We start from the raw sequence: 25373 nt of genomic DNA, 5'->3' as shown, positions 1-25373 counted from the left end.
TCTCAGGGGCTGCCCCAAAGAAGAGGGAGTCAAGCTGTTCTCCAAAGCCCCTGAAGGCAGGACAAGAAGCAACGGATGGAAACTAACCAAGGAGAGAAGCAACCTAGAACTAAGGAGAAACTTCCTGACGGTCAGAACAATTAACCAGTGGAACAACCTGCCTCCAGAAGCTGTGGGTGCTCCATCATTGGAGTTTTTCAAGAAGACCCTGGACAGCCATTTGTCTCTCCAAAATGGGATAAAATCTTTTGCTTGAGCAGAGGGTTGGACTAGAGGACCTCCGAGGTCCCTCCCAATTCCGTCATCCTGTTACCCTTGTTGTTTCTGTAACTGGACGGGCCCTTTCGGGAAGTAGATTTCAGAAGGTGCCTGTTGAGCAGAACGTCTGCCGAACGCTGGAGGCGAATAGAGCCGGCTTCCTCATTGTGTTAGAAGAACTTGGTAGACAGTGGCGACTCATTTTCCCACACAGCCGGTACGGTTACATTTGTACAAAGTGTTCTGTGCTCCAGGCAAGCTTGGATCCATGTGGGACCTTCTGCCAACATAGTTAAACACCGGAGCAGGAAAAGATAATCAGCATCGGGCTGACAAGGCTTGAAGGAAGGGATGTAAGACAGGATAGCCAGGATCGTCTGCAAAGATCTTAGGGACATGCTTGAAAGAGGCGCGGGGGGTGGTGGGGCGGGCTGATTCCCCATCCATTTCTTTGCATATTGTTGGGGGGCAAATTAGCATACGTTCTCCTGCAACATTATCTTTCTCTTCCCGCTTTTCGAGCGAGGGTTTATTTTCAGTGGAACGTAACTGATGTTCTTCCTGGTGGCCATTACCATGCAGCAGGCCGGGACGGGCTGCAGACCCATCCTTGAACCAGTGGAACAGCTTGCCACCAGAGGTCGTGGGCGCTCCAACACCGGACGTTTTTAAGAAGAGATTGGTCAGCAATTTGTCCGAAATAATAATAATAATAATAATAATAATAATAATAATAATAATAATAATAATAATAATGATGATGACAATGATGATGATGATGTTGTTGTTAGTTGCGAAGTCGTGTCCGGCCCATCGCGACCCCATGGACAATGTTCCTCCAGGCCTTCCTGTCCTCTACCATCTTCTGGAGTCCATCTAGGTTCACGCCTACCGCTTCAGTGACTCCATCCAGCCACCTCCTTCTCTGTCGTCCCCTTCTTCTCTTGCCCTCAACCTTTCCCAGCATGAGGCTCTTCTCCAGTGAGTCCTTCCTTCTCATTAGGTGGCCAAAGTATTTGAGTTTTAGCTTCAGGATCTGGCCTTCTAAAGAGCAGTCAGGGTTGATCTCCTCTAGGACTGACCGGTTTGATCGCCTTGCAGTCCAAGGAACTCGCAGGAGTCTTCTCCAGCACCAGAGTTCAAAGGCTTCAATTCTTTGGCGCTCAGCCTTTCTTATGGTCCAGCTTTCACTGCCATACATTGCAACTGGGAAGACCATAGCCTTGACTATACGCACTTTTGTTGACAGGGTGATGTCTCTGCTTTTTAGTGTGCTGTCTAGATTTGCCATGGCTTTCCTCCCAAGGAGCAAGCGTCTTTTAATTTCTTGGCTACAGTCCCCATCTGCAGTGATCTTGGAGCCCAGGAAAATAGGGGTATTTTTTCCTGGAGAGACCAGAAGTAAATTCAGGGGGGTTTTGGCAGAAAATATTGCAATTTGCAGTTGATGGGATGCTGCAGATGGCTGTCAGTGCAGCCCAGTTGCCAAGCACCCAAGATGCGGTCATGTCACCGCGGGAGAATGGATGTCAGAATTTGGAATCCGGGTCGTATCATAGCATTTTCTGGGCCCCTTTGTTGATTTCAAAGGGTCATTAGGCGACCCGTCGTATGGCGAGGACTAGGTGTATAGGGGAAGGCACGTCTGGAGATCTTCTTTTTTTTTTTTTTTTTTTTATTGAAAAGTTTTAAAATACAATTTTCCTTTGAAAGACCCCCCTTCCCCCTCCCTCCTCCCCTCCCTACCTCCCCCCTATCTCCCCCCCTCCCCCTCTCCCTCTTCCCTCCCACCCCTCTACTTCCCCTCCTCCCCCCCTCCCCCCCCCCCGACTTCCCAGAGCAAAATACAAGGTATATATCTAAAAAGCAATCATAAACAATCATATACTAACAATTATAAACTCTAAAATCCATCACTCTCTAGCTTATATAGAGTAAACCAATCCTTAACAATACTAAATATGTATAAAGAACTAAAATAAAAGAAAACTAGCATCATTCCCATCTATGTTCTTCCACAATTCACTATTACCTAGACATATTCTCACTTACACATCACAAGCACCTATCCCTATTAACCTCTCTAGCCAAAATAGGCTATAATAGATAGTTCTTACACAAATTATCGTATCATCCATCTCGTGGGAAAGAGGAAGTTAGGACCCTTTTGTTTATTGCTGACAAAACCCAAATGCTAACCCCCCCTTTTGTTTCCCCAGTTCAAAAGGCTTCTCCTTTCCTTTGAAATGCCTATTGCCCGTTCAATACACATCTATCCTCTTCTCTTCGGGAGATGACAGAATCCATGGGATAATGTTTGAAACATTCCATTTATGAATATGATATAGATGGATTCTGACAGTCCATTAATTCCAAATTGAACATTCTGTTACCATACATATCATCCCAAAACTCTTAAAAACACAACTACCACTTGACTATAAGTATATTGTGGAAGTTCCATAGATTTCTACTGGTCTTATTTTTTAATCTTTTTTGAGCGTTTTAAGGCAGCACGCGTCACCACGTCTGGAGATCTTCTTGATGGCTCTCCATGGTGGAATTTGTTTTGCCCTTGGTTGGTCATAAAAGTCAGAAGTCAGCCCTTGGTAGCCCACGGTTGAAATGAAGGGTCCTTGGTGCTCTCTGAGCTGGGTGGTTTTCTTGGAGACGTTTCATGACCCAACTAGGTAATGTCAGCAGTCCTAGAAGAGAGTGGGGGGGAGGAGGAGGAGGAATGATGAATTTTGGGTCCTTGGTGCTCTGTGAGCTGGATTTCTTTCTTGCAGACTTGACGGTTTGTCGGATGTTACTCTTATAGTTAATCTGTGCTCTTTTGTGTCTGGATTGCTGGCAGGGATGTGTCTTGGATTTTTGTTCCCCTCGCTGGCTGGTTGACTTGTCTCTTTTGCGCCGTCTGTGGATATCGTTTACGTCTACGTGTCTAGGGATGGCTAATTGGTCAGACTGCCCGGCTTCTAGAAATCCCCTAGAGTTTTTGGACTTGACTTGGTCTCTAGGAGGGCCACAGTTTCCCCGCTGAAACTACGGTTAGGCCTGTCCACGTGTGGTGAAATTTAAAAGCGTTTTCATCCTGTCTTCTGACTGCTAAGCTTGGTGTTCAGGGATGCGTTCTGCCGGTCTTCTGCCTGTTTGTCCTACATAGTGGCGGTTCCAGTCATGACACTGTATGTCAGGGGTCCCCAACAACCCCCCCCTCCGGTCCGTGGACCGGTACCAGGGCCGCAGCATGCCAGCAACCGGTCCACACAAACAAGCAAAGCCCCATCCGTGAGATGCAGGCAGCACACAAAAACCACACATGCTCTCCGGTCCACGGAAAAACCTCTCTCCACGGAACCCGTCCCTGGTGCCCAAAAAGTTGGGGACCTTTGCTGTATGTTGTAGAATGAGACGCCTGTTTGGTTTTGGGGTTGTTTTTTTTTTTCTTCTGGGTCTTGCATCGTCTTCCCAGAGGCGCTCCTGTGGATAGGTGAAAACGCTGTCGGGCCAACTCAAAATACGAAAATCTTTACGGTTGTGTACCTGCCCTTTAAGGGACGCGGTGGCTCAGTGGGTTAGGACACTGAGTTTGTCGATCGGAAGGTCGGCAGTTTGGCGGGTCGAATCCCGAGTGCCGCGTAACAGAGTGAGCGCCTGTTACTCGTCCCAGCTTCTGCCCACCTAGCAGTTTGAAAGCACGTAAAAATGCAAGTAGAAAAATAGGGACCACTCCGGTGGGAAGGTAACAGCGTTCCGTGCGCCTTTGGCGTCCAGTCATGCCGGCCACATGACCACAGAGACGTCCTCGGACAAGCGCCGGCTCCTCGGCTTTGAAACGGAGATGAGCACCGGCCCCTAGAGTCGGAAACGACTAGCACGCATGTGCGGGGGAACCTTTACCTTTACCTTTACCTGCCCTTTAGATCTCAATGGCAAAGAGTCAAACTGGGGGCGGGTGGAGGGCCCTGAAAAACGATGGGCGGGCTCATTGAGGGCACATCTTGCTTCCAACTGCTGGGTGGTCTCACGCCCGCCGGCTCGGAGACCCTCCTGGCTCCCAGCATCTCTTCCAAGCTTTAGAGGCCTCTGCTTTTGACGGCTGAAGAGGCCTTGTCGGGAATTTGCATTAGTGCAAGTCGCCCCTTGCTCAATTATGTTTTGGCAACAAGGTGGGAGGCTAAAAGCTGCAGTCAATCCTGTGGATCTCGTTTTTTGGCGAATTAATGAGGTCGGCAAGCATCTGTTCCCCCCCACCCCCTCCCCTTTCATAACCAGAGCTGCTTTGCAGATTTCTTTCAAAACGCCTCTCACTTTGCATTAAAAGGAATGCAGGCTTGCAAGGTGGGTGGATGCAGCTGCTAGAGCCAGATTGGTCTAGGGCAGGGGTCTCCAAACGTGGCCCTTTGATGACGTGTGGACTTCAACTCCCAGAATTCCTCAGCCAGCATGGACCATGTAAGCCGGGGGGGGGGGTCTTCAAACGTGGCCCTTTAATGACTTGTGGGCTTCAACTCCCAGAATTCCTCAGCCAGCATGGACCATATAAGCCAGGGATCTTCAAACGTAGCCCTTTTATGACTTGTGGGCTTCAACTCCCAGAATTGCTCAGCCAGCATGCCTGGCTGAGGAATTCTGGGAGTTGAAGTTCACAAGTCATAAAAGGGCCAAGTTTGAAGACCCCTGGTCTAGTGGTTTAAGGTACCAGGCTAGAAACCAGGGGATAATGACTTCTAGTCCTACCTTAGGCATGATAGCTGACTGGGTGACTTTGGGCCAGTCCCCTCCCTCTCAGCCTATCCGTCCACCTGATAGACAGCAGTGAGTAGACACAACAGTGAGAAGACACGTGTGTTGGTTCCTGGAAGCAAAATGTGACTGTCCCATCTCTCTGCCTTAGAAATCCTGAGTGACTCGTCGATGGGAAAGTTCTCTGTCAGGTGGATGGATGGGTGAGTGGGTAGATGGATGGATATGATGGAAGGATAAAATGGATGGATGAGTAAATGGATAAAATGGGTGGATGGATGCATGGTTGGGTGGATGGATGGATAGATGGGTGGAAGGAAAGATAGGTGGGTGGAAGGAAAAAAGGAAGGGATGGATGGATGGAGTGAATGGGTGGGTGGGTGGGTGGAAGGAAAGATATATGGAAGGATGGATGGAGTGAATGGGTGGGTGGGTGGATGGATGGGTGGAAGGAAAAATGGAAGGAGAAAAGAAAGGGATGGATGGAATGGATGGGGGGAGGTGTATGGATGGATGGATAATGGTGGATGGATGGATAGAGTGAATGGACGGATTGATGGACGGACGGACAGGCAGACAGAGCTGCCAGCCAACCAGCAGAATTTAATAATTTTAATAATTTAATAATTTTATTTATATACCGCCCTTCTCCCAAAGACTCAGGGCGGTGAACAGGGCAAATGTATAAAAATACAAAAATACAAAAGTTAAAAGGAATTAAACATAATGCCCAAGCTAAAAACAGTAAATACTAATATTAAGAACAATAAAAACCCAACCCATCCCCCATCAGGCCAAGCCGGCTTGTTCAAATAAATAAACATTAGGACCCGTAACATGGTCTTCTTGATCCCTGTTCTTGTCATTGGAACTGATTTTTTTTTCTTTCTCATTTGTTGAAAGCACAAGGCTGTTAGGTACCAGAAATGCCAGTTTTAGTAAGCGGTTGGCTTAATGTGCACGTTAAACAGATAATTTTAAATATTTCATGGCGGTTTTAAATTTTCCATTCAGACCCTCTGTTGACAAAATTGCCATGTACGTTGGAGCGCATGGTGTGTGTGTGTGTTTTGGCACAGGCCTCTACAAATCCCAACACAAGACAGGCGTACAAAAAACGATGGCCGTGTAAATACAAAGGAAACCAATACTATGTCCTGGGGGGTGGGGGAAACGGGGACAACGACAACGAGTCACAGAATGGATTGCACACAGAAATGGCGCTCTGAGCTTGGTGGTTTCCTTGCAGACGTTTCATGACCCAACTAGGGAACATCATCAGGGCTAGAAGGGGGGGGAGGGTTGTGGAGAAGAGGAGGAGGAGGAGGAGAGGACTGCTGCAGACAGCCATAAATGTCCCTCCCCAACTTTTCCACTTAATGCTTGGTTGTTCAAATCCCAAGCCAAAGCACCCGAAGGCAGGACAAGAAACAACAGTTGGAAGCTCATCCAAGAAAGAAGCAACCTGGAATTAAGGAGAAACGTCCTGACAGTGAGGACCATTAACCAGTGGAACGGCTTGCCACCAGAAGTCGTAGGCGCTTCATCATTGGAGGTTTTTAAAGAAGAGACGGGACTGGACACTTGTCTGAAATGGTATTGGGTCTCCTGCTTGTGCAGAGGGTTGGACTAGAAGACCTCCAAGGTCCCTTCCCGCTCTAGGTTGATTCTGATTCTTCCCACCCCTCCACCGGCGTGTCTCCATTTTTAAATCATTCCTGCAAACTTTGATTAAACTCCTCTTTTCCACCTTGTAAGCATCCTTTACATTTTTGTCCTTTGTTGTTTTTTTTTACTCCTCCGGGGATCAATAACGCCTTTCAGGTCTCCCAGAGCCGGCGATGCAACCCGGTGAAGTTGGCCCGAGTTAATATGCGCGCGCCCGCACGCTAACAATATGTTTTGCCTTATCGCAACGGATGGGATCGATGATCCGTCGAGCGCGGGAATCGCCCGTCCATCAGGGGCTGCGATGTCTGATGCTTGGCTGGAAACGAATCCCCGTGTAACGATTCTGTAATGCAGCCTGTCAGTTGTCCAGAGCTCGGAGCTCGGCAGAGGCTTGCCAGACCTTCTCCGGCTGGGAAAAGAGCTCAGATTACTGGAACATAACTAACGCCGTCTCTAATTGCGGTCTTGCAAAGGTGCGTTCTCAAACTGCGCCAGGATCGCGGCAATGGAAGGAAGGTGTGCACGCACGATTCAACAGATAACACCCACCGTTCAAAAGAGACAATCAAAAGGCCAAAAGGCAAAGAAAAAGACCTAAAAAAAAATTTCTCCCGGCCAGCAGTCAGCAACGCCCAGATGAGAGAAAGTAACACTAAACCAACAATCAGGAAGTAAATAACACCCAAATCAAGGGACTACCAACTCGGATAAACAATCCAACAGTAAACAGCAGCCTAATCAAAGGCTCATCTCTAACACTCCCACTGATAGGGCCAGCCACTAGTATATTAACAGAGAGCGAACCCCCCTCCCTTCTAGCACTGATGATGTTCCCTAGTTGGCTCATGAAACGTCTGCAAGGAAACCAGCTCAGAGAGGACCAAGGACCCCACAGTAGTCCTCCTCCTCCTCTCTTCAAACCCCCTCCCTTCTAGCACTGATGATTTTAGAATAGAATAGAATAGAATAGAATAAGGATGAAGAAATTAGAACAGAATAGAATAGAGTAGAATAGAATAGAATAGAATAGAATAGAATAGAATAGAATAGAATAGAATAGAATAGAATAGAATAGAATAGAATAGAATAAGGATGAAGAAATTAGAACAGAATAGAATAGAATAGAATAGAATAGAATAGAATAGAATAAGGATGAAGAAATTAGAACAGAATAGAATAGAATAGAATAGAATAGAATAGAATAGAATAGAATAGAATAGAACAGAACATATGGAGCGGAGTGAAGTGGAGTAGAGTAGAGTAGAGTAGAATAGAATAGAATAGAATAGAAAATATGGAAAGGAATAGAACGGAATGGAATGGAGTAGAGTAGAGTAGAGTAGAGTAGAAAAAAGAATAGAAGAGAATAACATTAGAATAGAACAGAACAGAATAGAATAGAATAGGGAATAGAATAGAACAGAACAGAACAGAATGGAATGGAATAGAATAGAATGGAATGGAATGGAATAGAAAAGAAAATATGGAATAGAATAGAATATATGGAATGGCATATAAAATGTGATATATAACAGAATAGAATAGAACAGAACAGAACAGAATAGAAAATAGAATAGAACAGAACAGAATAGAATAGAATAGAATAGAATAGAATAGAATAGAATAGAATAGAATAGAATATAGAATGGAATGGAATGGAATGGAATAGAAAAGAAAAGAAAATATGGAATAGAATAGAATATATGGAATGGCATATAAAATGTGATATATAACAGAATAGAATAGAACAGAACAGAATAGAATAGAATAATGCTGGAAGGGGCCTTGGAGGTCTTCCAGTAAAAGTTTTTTTAAGCTCCATGGGCAGGAATAATTTGCATTTGCCTGCCAAAGACGAATTGAAGGAGAGAGGAAAAAAGCTAAATAGCATCAGCAGAAGAAAAACGTATGTTCGGTGCTTAAAAAATAAGAAAAAAATCAGACCGAGGGGGGAGAAAAAAGGACCCAAAGCAGCCACATCTCCTTTTTCCAGCTGAAGGGCCCGGAGGGCAACCATATATAAACTAAATAAATAATAAAACTCTCTTACAAAATTCTTCTGCCGACTGAACTGTTTAACTCCAGGGAGAAAAGGGTTATGTCTGCATTGTCTTTAACCTTCTCTAGTAAAGCCAGACCAGGATTTTCAGACATTGCATCCCAGCCAACCCAATTAAAATTGCATTTGCAACGTTGGAGTCTATTATTATTATTATTATTATTATTATTATTATTATTATTATTATTATTATTATTATTATTATTATTATTATTATTATTAATATTTAAATAGTCTGCTCACCAAGGATTTTGAAAAGTTGATGGCTCAGAAGAGGCACGGGTTCAAACTTACCATCCTAATCTCCTGCCTACTTCTGGACAAGGTTTATCTCTTTCATCCTACTGGTAGTTTACCAACAGTTGGACCCTCCCTCCCCCATTTGTCTGAGATGCTGCTGGCCAGGGGGTTGGTCTAGAAGACCTCCAGGGTCCCCTTCCAAAGCTTGGATTCTAGGATTCTACCTGACTGAGCTCTTAAGAAGGCAGCGTTTGCCAAGCCAAGTCCTCGACTTGTACAACCGTTCATTCAGTGACCATTTCAAAAGTTACAATGGCACTTAAAAAAAAAAAGGGGGGACGCCTGCCCTGGCCAGAGATTTGGACTAGATGACCTTCAAGGGTCCCTTCAAAACCTTGGATGCTAGGATTGTCCCTGACTGAGCTCGTGCGCCCTGGAAAAATTGGAGAAGGCACCAACTGCGTGTGTTATCTGACACGCCATAATGAAAGCTGGGATATAAAACGAGCCTGGGATGATAAAAATAATTGCCACTTGCAGTTGTTAAAAGTCACTCTCCATTTTTATAGGAACCTGGACTTCATTCATTGTTGATAATGGAGGTTCCTTTGAAGATTCTTCAAAGTGCCCGCCGCGCTCTTCCAAATGCCTATTTTAAAGGAGGGGGATTCATACGATGAAGGAAGATTTATTCTTACCTCGCTGCATATTCAGATCTAGCCTGGACCAGATGCTGCAGTCCATCAGGGTTTGCAGGAACAATTAACTTTTGTGCGTGTAAGCAACAAAAGCAACCAGGATGCTTAGGAAGGCTGGAGGCTAAAACATTCGAAGCATGGTCACAAGAATCGGGGATGCCTAGTCTAAAAGAGAGAAGAAATAGGGGTGACTCGATAGCAGTCTTCCCAATATTTGAGGGGCTGCCAACAAGAAGAAGAGGGGGTCAACTCATTCTCCAAAGCCCCTGAAGGCAGAACAAGAAATTGAAAATAGTCAAGGAGAGACGCAACCTAGAACTAAGGAGAAATTTCCTGATAGTTAGAACAATTAAGCCATGGAACGACTTGCCTCCAGATGTTGTGGGTGCTCCAACATTGCAGGCTTTTAAAAAAGAGACTGGACAGCCCCTTTTCCCCCCTGGAATGCTATTGGGTCTCCTGGTCAGGTTGGGGGTCAGACTAGAAGACCTCCATGGTCCCTTCCAAATCTATTCTATGCTCTAAAATCATTTTCTTATCCTTCAAGCCTTTGCTTTTAGTGGCCTCTCTCTCTCTCTCTGTCTTTCTCTCTCTCTCTCTCTCTCTCTCTCACACACACACACACACACACACACACTTTTGGGGAGAGTTGGGGGTATCTAGAAACATGGAGGGCAAACTTTACAACTTTTTTTTTTTGGCCCCAGCTGTTCGGCGCATCCTTTCCCGTCGTTAAGTGAATCGCGCCGTTTTTGAGCGAATCTGGTCCTCCCGTTGACTTTGCTTGTCGGACGTCGGCTGGGAGAGTTAGAAATTGAACGTTCACAGGAATGCCGGTTGCCCACCCACCACCCCTTGCCCAAATTTTTAATTCTGTTAGGGTGAGGATTTTGTGATGGGCGCCGTTGCATCATCCGTCTTGTGGTTTTTTTTCCGGTGCCGTTGTACCTTCGAACGGGTCACTGAATGGATAGCCGTAAACTGAGGACTTCCTATATCTGCCGTTGGGCCAGGGCTAAGCTGGCAGTCAGCCACAACAAGGGTGAACAAGCACACATTTTTTTTTGCATTTTTTGGTTGTTGTTCTGCAGTTCAACAAGATTAAATTTTATCCAGGGGACTAGACTACACGGAGCTAAAATTCTGGCCGAGACGGTTTTCTCTCTCTCTCTCTCTCTCCTCTCTCTCTCTCTCTCTCTCTCTCTCTCTCTCTCTCTCTCTCTCTCTCTCCTCTCTCTCTCTCTCTCTCCTCTCTCTCTCTCTCCTCTCTCTCTCCTCTCTCCTCTCTCTCCTCTCTCTCTCTCCTCTCTCTCTCTCTCTCCTCTCTCTCTCTCTCTCCTCTCTCTCTCCTCTCTCTCCTCTCTCTCTCTCTCTCTCTCCTCTCTCTCCTCTCTCTCTCTCTCTCTCTCACACACACACACACGCATCCCGTCCTGTCAATTTTTTATTACCTCTCTTTTTTAAGGAAATGCTGCATAACACACTGCCAGCATGATAGACATGGGGCTCATATAACCACCCGTAACCTGGACTAATAAAATCTTTATAGCGTCTTTCGCTATCCTTGGAGCTGAGTTTTTTTTTCTCCTTCCTCTTTTTTTTTAATCTCTGACCTCCTCTGCTCTCCATCCTTAAATGAAAGAAACTTCACTCCTCCGAAAAGATCAGATGTAACACTCAAGCATCAAACGGCCTTCAGGCACACACACAACATTACATTTCGGCTTCATTATCCCAGGAGTGTCTTTTCGGTGGCGAAAGACGAAAAATTGTAGACTTTTTCTTTTTCTTCCCCACCCCCCTCCCACCCCCCTTCACCAGAGAAAGAGAGACCAAGATACTTGGTGTGTCGGCTCGGCTTTTTTTTTTTTTTTTTGATCATCATCATAGGGAAGAAAAGATTGCACAGAGTAGCCTAAAGTTTCGCCCTTAAGGACCGGATCCCCCCCCCCTGAGAAGGGGAGCGGGCCAGGCTTGGGTTCGAAGGATGCGAGATTGCTTGTGCAATCCAGAAACCGTATCCGTGCACGCTCACGGGGAAGATCCGGCTGCATCTGGGCGACGTTGCTTTTCTTCTGTTTCAAAACGCGGGCCGTCCTCGACTTAGCAGCCATTCCATTAGTGACTTTCTTATTTGCAGGTAGTCCTCAACTTAGGAAAACAACGGAGCCCCAAAATTTCTGTTGGCTAAGCGAGACATTTCTTAAGCGAGTTTTACATGCGTAAAACTGCACATTTTGTGTGTGTGTGTGTCTGTGTCTTGGTCTCTTTGCCCAGCGTGGAAGTGGTACAAGCAAGAATACAATCGGCCACTGCATTACCTTATTTTAAAGCCGCTATCTGAGTTTAATTGCAGAGTGACAGAGGAAAAAAAAATGGCCCAGTCAATGGGAATTTAATTTCTCCTCCACCCCATTACTTGTCTGATGCATTAGAAATCTTTTTTCGATCGACAGGCGCTTTATTAAAGCAAAGCGGCAAGGGCTGCAGCGTGACACATCCCGGGCATCTTCCAAGGATCTTTTTGCCACCCTGATTTTTGCAAAATGCCCCTGGAAGAACACCTGCAGAAAGGGAACGGCTGAGGGCTCAGAAGCTTTAATTGCATTTATTTAACGAGAGGAAAAGCAATACAGGCAGTCCTGGGCTTACGAGCCTGGAATTTCTGTCGCTAAACGAGACAGTTTTGCCCCATGTTACAAGCCTCTTTGCCACGGTTGTGAGGTAAATCGCCTCAGTGGTTAAGTTAGCAACGCAGACGTTAAGCGAATCCCCCCCATTGACTTTGGTTGTCAGAAGGTCGTAAAAGGGAATCACGTGACCCCGGGACATGGCGGCCGTCGTAAATATGAGCCAGTAGCCAAGTGGCCGAATTTTGATCACGGGGATGCTGCAGCGTTTGTTGGTGTGAAAAACAAGCTATAAGTCAGTGCCGTGGTAACTTCAAACAGTCACTAAATGAATTACTGTAAGTCGAGGTCTACCTTTAGTTAAGAGAGCGAAGGAGAGGTAAAAGAGTGCAGGTAAGTCCTCGACCTACGACCACAATTGAGCCCAAAATTTCTGCTGCTATACGAGATAATTGTTAGGTGAGTTTTGCCCCAGGTTCCAACCTCCCTCGCCACCGTCGTTGAGCGGATCAGTGCAGTTGTTAAGTTAGCAGTGCGGTCGTTAAGTGAATCCAGCCTCCCCATTGACTTTGCTTGTCGGGAAGGAAGGGAAAGAAGAAAAAAAAAGAAGGGTGGGAGGAAGGAAGGAAGGGAAAAAAAGGAAGGGGAAGAAGAAAGAAAAAAGGGAGGGATGGATGGAAGGAAGGAAGGAAGGAGCGGAGGAAGGGAAAGAGAAAAAGAAGGAAGGGAGGGAAAGAAGAAAGAAGGAAGGAGGGATGGAAAGAAGGAAGAAAAAGAAAAGAAAGAGAAAGAAAGGAAATGAGGTTGAGTGGGTACAAAATGGCAGCTCTGGGAAATACTTAAAAATATGCTGCCTCCTAGTTCATCACACAAGCACAGCTATTTTACTTTACTTCACTTTACCTTAGGGATCCAGTAAGATGGATGACCTTGTGATTTTTATTTTTTATTTTCCTTCAGCCCATTGCCTGGTCTGGCCACATGAAGAGGTCTGTGGGCAGAGGTGGGATTCAGATAGGCGAGCAACCGGTTCTCTGGGTGGATGCCGCTTCCGGAAGTCCGTTCTGGGCCTAGGCAACAAAAAATAAATAAATAAATTAGCTACCGGTTCTGCCGAACCGGTGCGAGCCGGCTGAATCCCACCGTTGTCTGCGGGGCTTCTGTCCACAGAGCTAAAATAATATTTATTTATTTATTTATTTATTTATTATTATTATATTTGTATACCGCCCTTCTCCCGAAGGACTCAGGGCGGTGAACAGGGCACATAAAAAATACAGAATACAAAAATTAAAAAAGAATTAAATAAAGAGCCCCAGCTAAAAACAGTAGAATAATATAAAAATCCCCAATAAAAACCCCAGCACATCCCCCATCAGGCCAGGCCAGCTTGCTCAAATAGGTAGGTCTTCAGACCGCGTCGGAAGGAGCGAAGGTCGGGCGCCATCCGGAGCTCGACCGGCAGCTGATTCCATAAAGCCATTCTCTGACCGGTGGCACCCTGAGGAGGCCCTCTCTGTGGGAACGCACAGGGCGGAGGGAAGTTGACGCCGGCAGCAGGTCATAAACGATGTCCTTCTACGGATTTTGAATAACGGGCACGAAACTTAAAAAACGGTTCTGCCCTCTTCCCCACCCGATATCATTTGACCTCCAGGGCTCCTCTTTCAAAAAAACCCCCATCATTTTCCCCTCTGAATTTCCACCACACCCCACAGAAGGAGCCCGACGTGTATTTTTGTTGAGCTCATCCCATCTTTGAGTGCGCCCGTCAGAGCAGTTCAGGAGTCAAATCCCAATTTTTAAGTTAATTGCGTTGGGGGTTGGCGCTTCCGCTAAGCCCCATCGGATGGGATGACTCACGAGAGCCGTGAGTCATACATCCCAGAAATTATTGGTACACAGCTTTGTTTTTCAATTTCTCTGGGGCTGCGGCAGCTGCAGGATTCATAACTGCTGGCCTCTGATTAATTTCACATCTTGAGGGGCTGCAAGTCTCAAGTTGGTCCAAAGCAGAGGTGGGGAACCATGACCCCTTCATGACTTGTGGACTTCAGCTCCCAGAATTCCTGATCCAGCATGGCTGAATGGCCCCTTCATGACTTGTGGACTTCAACTCCCAGAATTCCTGATCCAGCATGGCTGAATGGCCCCTTCATGACTTGTGGACTTCAACTCCCAGAATTCCTGAGCCAGCATGGCTGAATGGCCCCTTCATGACTTGTGGACTTCAACTCCCAGAATTCCTGAGCCAGCATGGCTGAATGGCCCCTTTATCACTTGTGGACTTCAGCTCCCAGAATTCCTGAGCTAGTATGGCTGGATGGTCCCTTTTATGACTTGTGGACTTCAACTCCCAGAATTCCTGAGCCAATAGGGCTGGATGGCTCCTTTATCACTTGTGGACTTCAGCTCCCAGAATTCCTGAGCCAGTATGGCTGGATGGCCCCTTTTATGACTCGTGGACTTCAATTCCCAGAATTCCTGACCCAGCATGGCTGCCTCAGAAATTCTGGGAGTTGAAGTCCACACGTCATAAAAGGGCCACCACAGTCTAAAGCAGACATGTCCAACTTGCGACATCGCGTGACGTATCGGAGCTTTTTCTCCATGGCCGGCAATGGACTGGGCGCGGCTTCCATGTGACGCATCCGGCCCTTGGCCGGCAGTTTGACACCCCTGGTTTAAAGTATCGTGGGGGTGTTTCCCAGAGAAACTCTGTACAGATAGTCCTCAATTTAGGACCACAAGTGAGCTCAAGATTTCTCTTGCTAAGCAAGAGAATTGTTGAGTGCTTTTTCTCCTCCTTTATGATCTTCCTTGCCAGTGTTGCCAAGCAAATCACTGCAGTTGTTAAGTTAGCCACACGGTTATTAAGTGGTGGCAAGGGAGGTCGCGAAAGGGGACCACTTGACCCCAGGAACTTGCGACCGTTGTAAAGATGAGCCAGTTGATCACATGACCACAGGAATGCTGCCAGGGTTTTTAAAAGGGTTGTGTGTCATTTTTTTCCCCATTGCTGTTATTGAAGATTACCCATGCTAAAACCTTGGAACTTGGTTGACAACTGCAGTATTTGTGGGTGCTTTTAAAAAAGGGGACTGGACAACCATTTGTCTAAAATGGCACAGAATCTCCTGCTTGAGCAGAGGGTTGGACTAGAAGACCTCCGAGGTCCCTCCTAGCTCTGTTATTTTGAGCCTCAAGGGTGTGTCACTTCAAGTGTGAGAACAATCCTTTGAAGTTTTGTAACTCTTCCTTCTCTCTCCTCTTCCCCTCATCCAGGCGATACAAGGCTGATCCTGTGTGTGTAGATCTCCAGAACCAGATCTTCCAGTGCTATCAGCAGAACCCAAAGGAGACCCTCAGCTGCTCAGCTTTGGCCGCTGAGTACTTCAAGTGTGTCCAGCACGCTCGGCAGGTGGGTGCAAAAGCTCAGCCTTCTTCACACTTGGCTTGTTGCGAATGGGATGGGATGACAACGCCCAACAAATCCTAACTCAGGCCATTGCACTATATTATTATATTGCATTCTGCTAGCCAGTTTGGTCCAGTGGTCAAGGCACCAGACTTGAAAGTGGAACACCGTGACTTCTAGTCCCGCCTCAGCCACGAAAGCCGTTTGAGTGACTTAGGGCCAATCACCAGGAGACCCTGAGTTCTAGTCCTGCCTTAGCCACAAAAGCCATTTGAGTGACTTTGGGCCAATAACCAGGAGACCGTGAGTTCTAGTCCCGCCTTAGCCACGAAAGCCGGTTGAGTGACTTTGGGCCAATCACCAGGAGACGGTGAGTTCTAGTCCCGCCTTAGCCATGAAAGCCGTTTGAGTGACTTTGGGCCAATCACCAGGAGACCCTGAGTTCTAGTCCCGCCTTAGCCACGAAAGCCATTTGAGTGACTTTGGGCCAATCACCAGGAGACCATGAGTTCTAGTCCCGCCTTAGCCACGAAAGCCGTTTGAGTGACTTTGGGCCAATCACCAGGAGACGGTGAGTTCTAGTCCCGCCTTAGCCACGAAAGCCGTTTGAGTGACTTTAGGCCAATCACCAGGAGACAGTGAGTTCTAGTCCCGCCTTAGCCACGAAAGCCGGTTGAGTGACTTTGGGCCAATCACCAGGAGACGGTGAGTTCTAGTCCCGCCTTAGCCATGAAAGCCGTTTGAGTGACTTTGGGCCAATCACCAGGAGACCCTGAGTTCTAGTCCCGCCTTAGCCACGAAAGCCGTTTGAGTGACTTTGGGCCAATCACCAGGAGACCATGAGTTCTAGTCCCGCCTTAGCCACGAAAGCCGTTTGAGTGACTTTGGGCCAATCACCAGGAGACGGTGAGTTCTAGTCCCGCCTTAGCCACGAAAGCCGTTTGAGTGACTTTAGGCCAATCACCAGGAGACAGTGAGTTCTAGTCCCGCCTTAGCCACGAAAGCCGGTTGAGTGACTTTGGGCCAATCACCAGGAGACAGTGAGTTCTAGTCCCGCCTTAGCCACGAAAGCCGGTTGAGTGACTTTGGGCCAATCACCAGGAGACAGTGAGTTCTAATCCCGCCTTAGCCACGAAAGCCAGTTGAGTGACTTTGGGCCAATCACCAGGAGACTGTGAGTTCTAATCTCAGCAGCTCACAGAGTTGTTGTTGTCGTGGGGAAAAATATGTTGTAATCTGTTTTGTGATATTTTGACATCATCAGATGTCTCATAAAATCTGCCAAATTTTAAACTTCATGGCTGTCATATGGATCCTGGACTTTGGATGCTTTCTGTAAATTGGCCCTGTTTTGAGGTACCTTGGTCGAAATTGTTTTGCCCTAACTAACACACCTAACAACGTGCTTAAAACCACATCCTTAAAATTGAGCCCTGAATCGGATGCCGGGGTGCTGCGTTCGCTGCTGGGCTGTAGATTGCCCAGGTCCGATCTAAGCTCCAAGACTTTCTGTAGGAAAAGAGTTGGCAGAGCTGGGGGGGGAGTTAAGTGCGCCATTAGCTTAGAATCCTTGCGTTCCCACAAACAGTCCCAGTCCAACCCTTTTTAAAAATATTTCTTTTATTTAATTGTAACATAAACTATGAAAATACAAAAGGAAATAGTAAGGAACAACGGGAGGGGAATGGGAAAAAGAGAAGTGTGGAAAAGGGGGCAGGAGAAAGAGAAAAAAAAAGGCGTTGACGTCCCTCTGTGGCAGTAAAATAAGGCATTAACATCCAACCTCAACTTTTTTATATTTCTGTAGTAGTTATGAACCAGCATTTCAGTGTCAACAAATCAGTCTGATCAGTAGAACCTAAAATCATGGTATCGTGGTTTTTTTTCTCACCTCAAGCACAAAGCCCAGAAGCGGTTTCCCAGTCGAAACAAAAGTACTTATTATTCTTTTCTTTGATCAAAACGGTCAATTTCGCCATCTCTGCTAATTCCACCAGCTTTTGTAGCCATTCCTGCGTGGGTGGGAATTGAAACATCCTCCCATTTTCATAACACGGAGCAGTCTCCGTCTCTAAAATCAGAGTTCCAAATTTTCCCATTAGACCTGGAAGGAAAGTTTCTGGTTTAATGGTCTAGCACAGCGGTCCCCAACCCCCGGTCTGTGGACCGAGACCGGGCCATGGCTGTTGTGATTCAGTGTCAGTCTGTGCTCCCAGCAGCTGAGTCTGAGGAATCTGAGGAGGAGGAGGAGGAGGAGGAGGGGTTTGGAGAGCCTTCGGTGTCAGAGGGAGGCTCTGATGCACTGCAGGACTCTCAGCCTGGCCCCTCCAGTCGTGTTCCTCACGAGGCTCAGCTGGGTGAGGAGGAGGGGTCGGACTCAGAGGAGTCACAGCTGAATCTGTTCAGAGACGCTAGAAGCAGAAGGCAATCCAGCAGAGCAGAGCAGAGAAAATCAATGAGGCAACTCAGTGAGAGGAGGAGAAGGCAGTGAGAAGCCACATGGTGGGACAGATAATAAAAGGGGAAGGTGTGGGTGGTGCTGGTTGCTGAAGGCAACCGTTCGGAGACGTTCAAAGAGAAATCCTGGTCTGTTCTGGCTACTTCTGTTTAACTCTTGTTTGGCTCTTGTTGGATGTTTTGAATCATGTATTTTTGGTTGAAGAAAATATTCTGCTGCTTTTTTGTTTGAAAGACTTTATTATTTGGAACTGTAAATAAATTTGGGTTGGGTTTTTTTCCCCCAGCCTATTGATTGTTAAAAGGAAAAAGGGGTTGTTCCTGATACACAAACACGGCCAGTCGTAGGCTGGAACAGAACAATGGCATGCCAGCCACCGGGCCGCACAAACAAGCAAAGCCCCATCCGCGGGATGCAGGCAGCACACAAAACCACACCCCCTTCGGTCCACGGAAAAACCTTTCTCCACAGAACCGGTGGTCCCTGGCGCCCAAAAGGTTGGGGACCTCTGGTCTAGCTGCCTTCCGACTGCAAACCCTGCTGAATTCCATTGATCCTAACCTGGTGCCAATTTAGCGTCGAACATTCCTGGACCAGATTCTTACATATAGGTTTGAGTGCAGGTAGTCCTCGACTTAACAACCATTTGTTTAGCGACCGTAGGGCACTGGAAAGAAAAGGGGCTTAGGCCAGGTTTTCACACTTCACAACTGTTGCGGAATCTCCACAGTCACGTGATCAAAATTAAGACCCTTGGCAAGCGATTCATACTTAACGCTGTGTCCCTCGGGGGTTTAAGTTTTAGGTTTATTGAATTTATATGCCGCCCTTTTCCCGTAGGACTCAGGGCGGTTTACAAGGTATTTAAAAACGTCAATACAATACAAAAGTTAATGTGACACACACACACACACCCCCACACACCCTTTTGAGACCTTCTGACAACCGAACTCCGTGGGGAAGCCAGTTTCATTCAACAACCGGGCTCAATTGTAGTCGTTAAGTCGGGGACTAGCTGTAAATCTTACGCTGCAACCTAACCGACGGCGCCTGGTTCTTTGCGCTTGACGTTTTTCCCTTGATGGGCAATTGCCGAGTCGTCCTCTTGAAATTGGCGGCCGTTCCAACGTTTTGCGAGGTTGTGCTGCGCTCTTATCTTTTAACACAGAGGAGGCCAGAATGGGCTTTCGGCCAGCAACTTTCAGGCAAGATTGTCAGCAGCGGGCACCGCGCATCCATTTAGCTCTGCTTTTTAAAATCAAACCCACTTGTGTTTTCTATTATCCCGGTCTCTACCAAGTTGGCCCGCCAGCCAGCGCGCTCTCTTAAGTCCCTCTCGCACGGATGGGGACGGTCCGGGAATCCTTTTTGGCTGAAGAGTCTCTCTCAATCCCTTCCTCGGTGTCTCTGCGTGTCCAGAGCAAGCAGGATGATAATGGCTATCAAGGCAGCCGGCCAGAATTTCTTTTTTGTGCGGGAGTGTGTCTCGAGAGTGCCGGAAACTGGCAGCGACCATCTGGAAAGAAGAAGACAATTAGGGCATCTTTATTCACACTGCCTTCCTGGCGTTTTCAAGTTGCTCGTCCGATGCTCTCCATTTATAACTCGCTCTCAATAGAGGAGAAACGGAGAACGTTTCTCCGTCCTGGCTTTGCTTGCTGGCACGCGAAAACACGTCGCCGTTTTCTCGGAAGTCTCTTCCCCACCCAGCCTGCACGTTTTAGGGGAAGCGGATGCAGCACGCTTTCCCTCCCCCCGAACTACTTAGGGCATATGCAGATAGTCCTCAACTTAAGGACAGTTCCAATCCCTCCTGAATTCCGTAAATCTGGCACCAATTTAGTGTTGAACTGGAGTTGACAGAATTCTTGGGTATAGGCTTGAGTATAGGTATAATTCGTTTGGTGACCGTTCGGAAGTTAGAATGGCATTAAAAAAAGTGACTAATGACTTGTCTTTTTCCACACTTACGACCGTTGCAGGATCCCCATGGCTCGTGGTCATAATTTGGACACCGGGCAATTGGTTCCTATTTATGCCGGTTGCGGTGTCCTGGGGTCACGTGATCTTCTTTTGTGACCTTGTGACAAGCAAAACCCATGAGGAAGCCAGGTTCACTTAAAGACCGTGTTCCTTACTTAACAACTGCAAGGATTCACTTAATGGCCGTGGCAAGAAAGGTCATAAAGCGGGGCAAAACGTATTTTACAACTGTCTTGCTTAGAGACAGAAACGCTGGGCTCAATCGTGGTTGAACATCGAGGGCTACCGGTACTATATACAGGTAGTCCTTGGCTTATGACCGTTTGCAGTTACGACCAACCCCCCCCAAAAAAACAGAACTTAACTCAGATTTGAAATTGGGCCCCTGCTGTGGTCATATAACTAAACTTAGGGCGCTTGCCAACACGGCCTCATTTAAGGCTGTTTGCAGCGTCCTGCTATCAGTGACCAGGTTTTATAGCGTTTTTGCTAAAAATTGAACACTCACGTCCGACTTTTGACAAAGCTGCCCTGTAGCAAACCTTTGGTTTGCTTAACAGCCTCAGCGTTCGGTTAATGCCCATGGTGTTTGCTTTATGACCACCATGTTTGCTTAATAGCCAAGAAGATAATTTCAAGCCTTGCATGATACCATGTTTCCCTGAAAGTAAGGCCTACACCAACAATAAGCCCTAGCTCGGTTCTGCAAGACCTCTGCAGCCGAGCATCAAGCTATGGATTGAATCCATAGCTCGGTACTCAGCTGCTTAGACTGCAAAATGCAGACCCGAATGCAGCTGCAGAACTTTGGCCCCAGAAGAAGTGGACCGGCTGGGTGGGGCAGCGGTGCCAGAGGTGAGATAAGGCCTACCCCAAAAATAAGACCAGGTGCCTTTTTTGGAAGTAATAATAATATAATATAATTATAATTATAATACCCATTGCTTTTTTGTAAAAGAAAAAGGTGCCGGAACTCACACACATCATAGAACCTGCCTTGCCTACCCTACAAGGTTCCATCCAAAAAAGGTGCCGGAACTCCGTTCTGAGCGTTCTATGAGAAAAAAAGCCCTGATAATACCCAGTCTTATTTTTGGGGAAACACGGTAGTACCTCCACCTCAATATCTGTCTGCCTATCACCTATCTAGCTATCTAATCTTTCATCTAACTTAGCGGTTCCCGACACGTCTGGCTCCCCAGACTAACAGCAGCGGCGGGAGTGGGAGGATAGTTTCACATACACAGCCTAATCCTGCACATACACAAATGAGGCTTGGTGTGTTCACCCGCCGCTTATGCAGCCCGGTTCCCCACAGTCTGTGGACCGGTATTGGGCTGCAGCCCAGAGATTGGGGACCCCTGATCTCTCTATATCTCTATCCACCTCTTATCTGTATATCTGTCTATCTCTTTCTATCCATCTCTCTTTCTATCATGTATCTAACTGCATCTCTCTATCCATCTCTCAGAGGGAACTCTAGTAGTCAAGAGTGTGTAACGGGGCGGGGACATATTAGTCTTGCAAGATTCAGTTAATATAACCTTAGAATAGAGTTACAGATAGCCGTTCCCTCGACGTACAAATCCCTTCTTTGGTCACCGTTTGAATTTAACAATGGCGCTGAAAAAAAGTGACTTAACCAACCGGGTCCTCGCACCTAACAACTGTCCCAGCATCCCTGCAGGTTGCATGATCAAAATTTGAGCCCGTGGCAACCGTCATGGATTTAGCATGATTGTTGCAGCATCCCTGGGAGGGTGTGTGTGTGTGTGTGTATGTGTGTTTGTGTGTGTGTCACGTGATTGCCACTTGTAATCTTCCCAGCCGGCTCTCATTAAGCAAAGTCAGTGGGGGAAACCGGATTCACTTAATGGCTCAACAGCGCTTCACTTAGTGATGGTGGTGATTTGCTTAACGACCATGGCAAAAAAAAGGTTATAAAATTGGGCGCGGCTCGCCGAATTGCTACCTTGCTTAAACGCAGATGTTCTGGTTCCAATTGTGAGCGTAAGCCGAGGACTACGTTCCGTGCTGCTTTTCTGGACCACCTCGGAGGGCTAACGGTTGTTCATTCAACCAGCTCTGGAAAGCACTGCAGCATCGCCCATTAAGCTCTTCTGCCTTCAGAATTTACAGTTCTGACTGATACGGATGCCCTGAACAATTTGGCACGCAAGCAAGAGTTTTGTTTATAATCGGGGGAAATGTCCCACATTAGCAAGTTTTCTGAACAATTAATCCAAAATGGTGCAGCTGTAGCTGTGGCAGCTTCAAACGCCAGAAAGGACACACACACACACACACACACACACACACACACACACACTCATCTCAATCTTCCTAGTATCACGCAGGGCCTCCCCGCCGCAGGCAGAAAAATGGATTTTTGTTTTTCAAGTCAGCAAACTGCAGGTGATGGAGAATCAGGAGTCTGCTTGGTTCTCCTCCTCTGTAGCCCAAACACACGCGGGCGTGTGCACACACACACACACACACACACACACAGAGCGATCATTCCTTTGAAAACACAAAGTTAATGAGGCCAGTAGTTCAATTTTACACAGCAAGAGGGAACACAAATAAAATTGAAATAAAATAAGAACGTAAAAATAAAATAACATAAATAAAATAAAAACATAAAATAATGAATAGAATAGCATAGAATGGAATGGAGTAGGAATAGGAACGGATAGAATATTTTCCTAACCTAGCAGTCTCTAAATGTTTCAGGATTGGTAACTGAGAGAAGAAGGGAATAGAGAATGGAATGGAATGTAGGATAGGATAGGATAGGATAGGATAGGATAGGATAGGATAGGATAGGACAGGACAGGATAGGATATATGGAATGGAGTAGAGTAGAGTAGAATAGAATAGAATAGAGAATGGAACAGAACAGAATAGAAATAGAAATAGAAATAGAATAGAATAGAATAGAATAGAATAGAATAGAATAGAATAGAATAGAATAGAATAGAATAGAATAGAATAGAATAGAATAGAATAGAATAGAATAGAATAGAATAGAATAGAATAGAATCTGGAAGGGACCTTGGAGGTCTTCTAGTCCAAACTGCTGCTCAGGCAGGACACCCTACATTATTTCAGACAATGGAATAGAATAGAATAGAATAGAATAGAATAGAATAGAATAGAATAGAATAGAATAGAATAGAATAGAATAGAATAGAATAGAATAGAATAGAATAATGATAGAATAGAACAGAACACAACAGAACGGAATAGAATAGAATAGAATAGAATAGAACAGAAAATGTGGCATGGAACAGAATAGAACAGAATAATGTGGTGGTGGGCAGCAGACATCATGCGCAAGAAAGTTCTGGATCTGCCTGTTGGGGATTCCACAGCAGGGAAAAATAAGGTTTTTGCAACATGGGGCCAAGGTCATTTTCCTCCTGTGACTTATCTAAAAAAAACCTTAGCGATGCTGCTAAGCCCAAAGGACGCTGTTAGGACCTGCCGGCCTTCACCTTAAAACTACTGGGCCATCCTCTGTCCTTGGGATACGGCTGGACAATTGTATGTTATTTATCTGTTTGTTTGTCTGATGGATTTTTATCCTGTCTTGTTATTGTTTATAAATAACTCAAGACAGAGAACATATCCAACATATCTTCCTCCTCCTCCTCCTCCTCTCTTCTTTGCAACAACAACCCTGTGAGGTGGGGTGGACTGGGATAGAGTGGCTGGTCCCAAATCACCCAGCTGGCTTTCACACCTAAGGCAGGACTAGAACTCGCCGTCTCTTAGTGATTGGCTCAAAGTCACCCAGCTGGCTTTCACGCCTAAGGCAGGACTAGAACTCACCGTCTCTTAGTGATTGGCTCAAAGTCACCCAGCTGGCTTTCACTCCTAAGGCGGAACTAGAACTCACCGACTCCTGGTGATTTGCCCAAAGTCACCCAGCTGGCTTTCATGCCTTAGGCGGGACTAGAACTCACCGTCTCTTAGTGATTGGCTCAAAGTCACCCAGCTGGCTTTCATGCCTTAGGCGGGACTAGAACTCACCGTCTCCTGGTGATTGGCCCAAAGTCACCCAACAGGCTTTCACTCCTAGGGCGGGACTAGAACTCACAATCTCCCATTTTCTAGCCTGGTGCCTTAACCAGGAGACCAAACTGGCTCTCCCTTCTCTATTCTATTATATATAGGGCTTCATATCTAGTTTTCTGGGCCAACTCCGCTTCCTTATTTTGATTTTTTTTCCCTCTCTCTCTTTTCCCCGCCCTTGTTTCCCCGCCCCCCCTCTTCTCTTGCAGTGCAATGCTGGCCGGGGAGGCTAATATCTGCGCATGGAACACCCCTCCCTCCATTTCAATTCCCAACAGCTGGAAGGAGAGGGAGGACGGTTATTCTGGAACGATCCAGCAGCCCGTTTACAGGGCAGACGGACAGAGCACCACCTCCGGAAGACCCAGATTGACAGCAACGAGCATCCTGGCTTTGGCATCACAACCACAATATTCATTTCATTAGGCTAGCAACGGCTTAACACAAAACCCACTTACTGGTAATTGAAGGGAAGCAAAATCTAAATCTTTGGGATGGGGTGTCCAAGCTGGGCTACTTTAAGACTCGTGGACTTCAACTCCCAGAATTCCCCAGCCAGTTGGCTGGGGAATTCTGGGAGCTGAAGTCCACGAGTCTTAAAGTAGCCCAGCTTGGACATCCCTGCCTTAGTGACCTCTTCCCACCTCCCCAAATCCTATTGTTTTCACTGCTTCCTCCCACCTTCCGAATGTCATAGTATCCTTTTGGATCGCGGAGAAGGTGCGGCTTAATTTATGGCGGAATGGCCGTCCTCGTCGCTCTGAATTTTGGTCGTGCTGGCATCGTGTCTCAGGAACCACCGCAGCACAGAAACTCCTTGATTTGCAAATCATGATTAAGGCGTCCGGTTACACCCTGTATGTACCGGCGGGCTGACGCCGAGTATTAACAATTATGTATCTGTAATAAAAAAGGTGTCTTTTTTTCTATTCTTTTTTGCAAACGGGACACGGGAACTCGGCTGACGTTCTTTCGGGATGGGGAGGAGAATGCAAGTGGGGTGCAGAAAATCGTCTCACACACACACACACATACACAGAGAGAGCACACATGCAGGCACCTACGTCCTTTGTGACACGCCGAAGCTACCTAGGTTTATTTTATGGATGGAGTGATGGATCAGATTTAGGAA

The 25373-nt window shown here is 46.6% G+C and overlaps 1 long non-coding RNA gene across 1 annotated transcript in view; it reads left to right on the top strand.

The window, feature by feature from the left end:
- The window catches only part of LOC310642462, a 35535-nt gene extending 10370 nt beyond the window's left edge, over positions 1–25165 (top strand). The window contains exons 2-3 of the long non-coding RNA XR_014492908.1: positions 15591–15726; positions 24451–25165. This is a non-coding gene — a long non-coding RNA (uncharacterized lncRNA). The remainder of the gene's footprint in view (positions 1–15590; positions 15727–24450) is intronic.
- Positions 25166–25373: the final 208 nt, after the last annotated feature.

Source organism: Vipera ursinii (genome assembly GCF_947247035.1).
Source record: "Vipera ursinii genome assembly, chromosome: 6".
NCBI classification, from domain to species: domain Eukaryota; kingdom Metazoa; phylum Chordata; class Lepidosauria; order Squamata; family Viperidae; genus Vipera; species Vipera ursinii.
The sequence above is the reverse complement of the archived record's forward strand: the minus strand, read 5'-3'. Positions and strand labels throughout refer to the sequence as shown.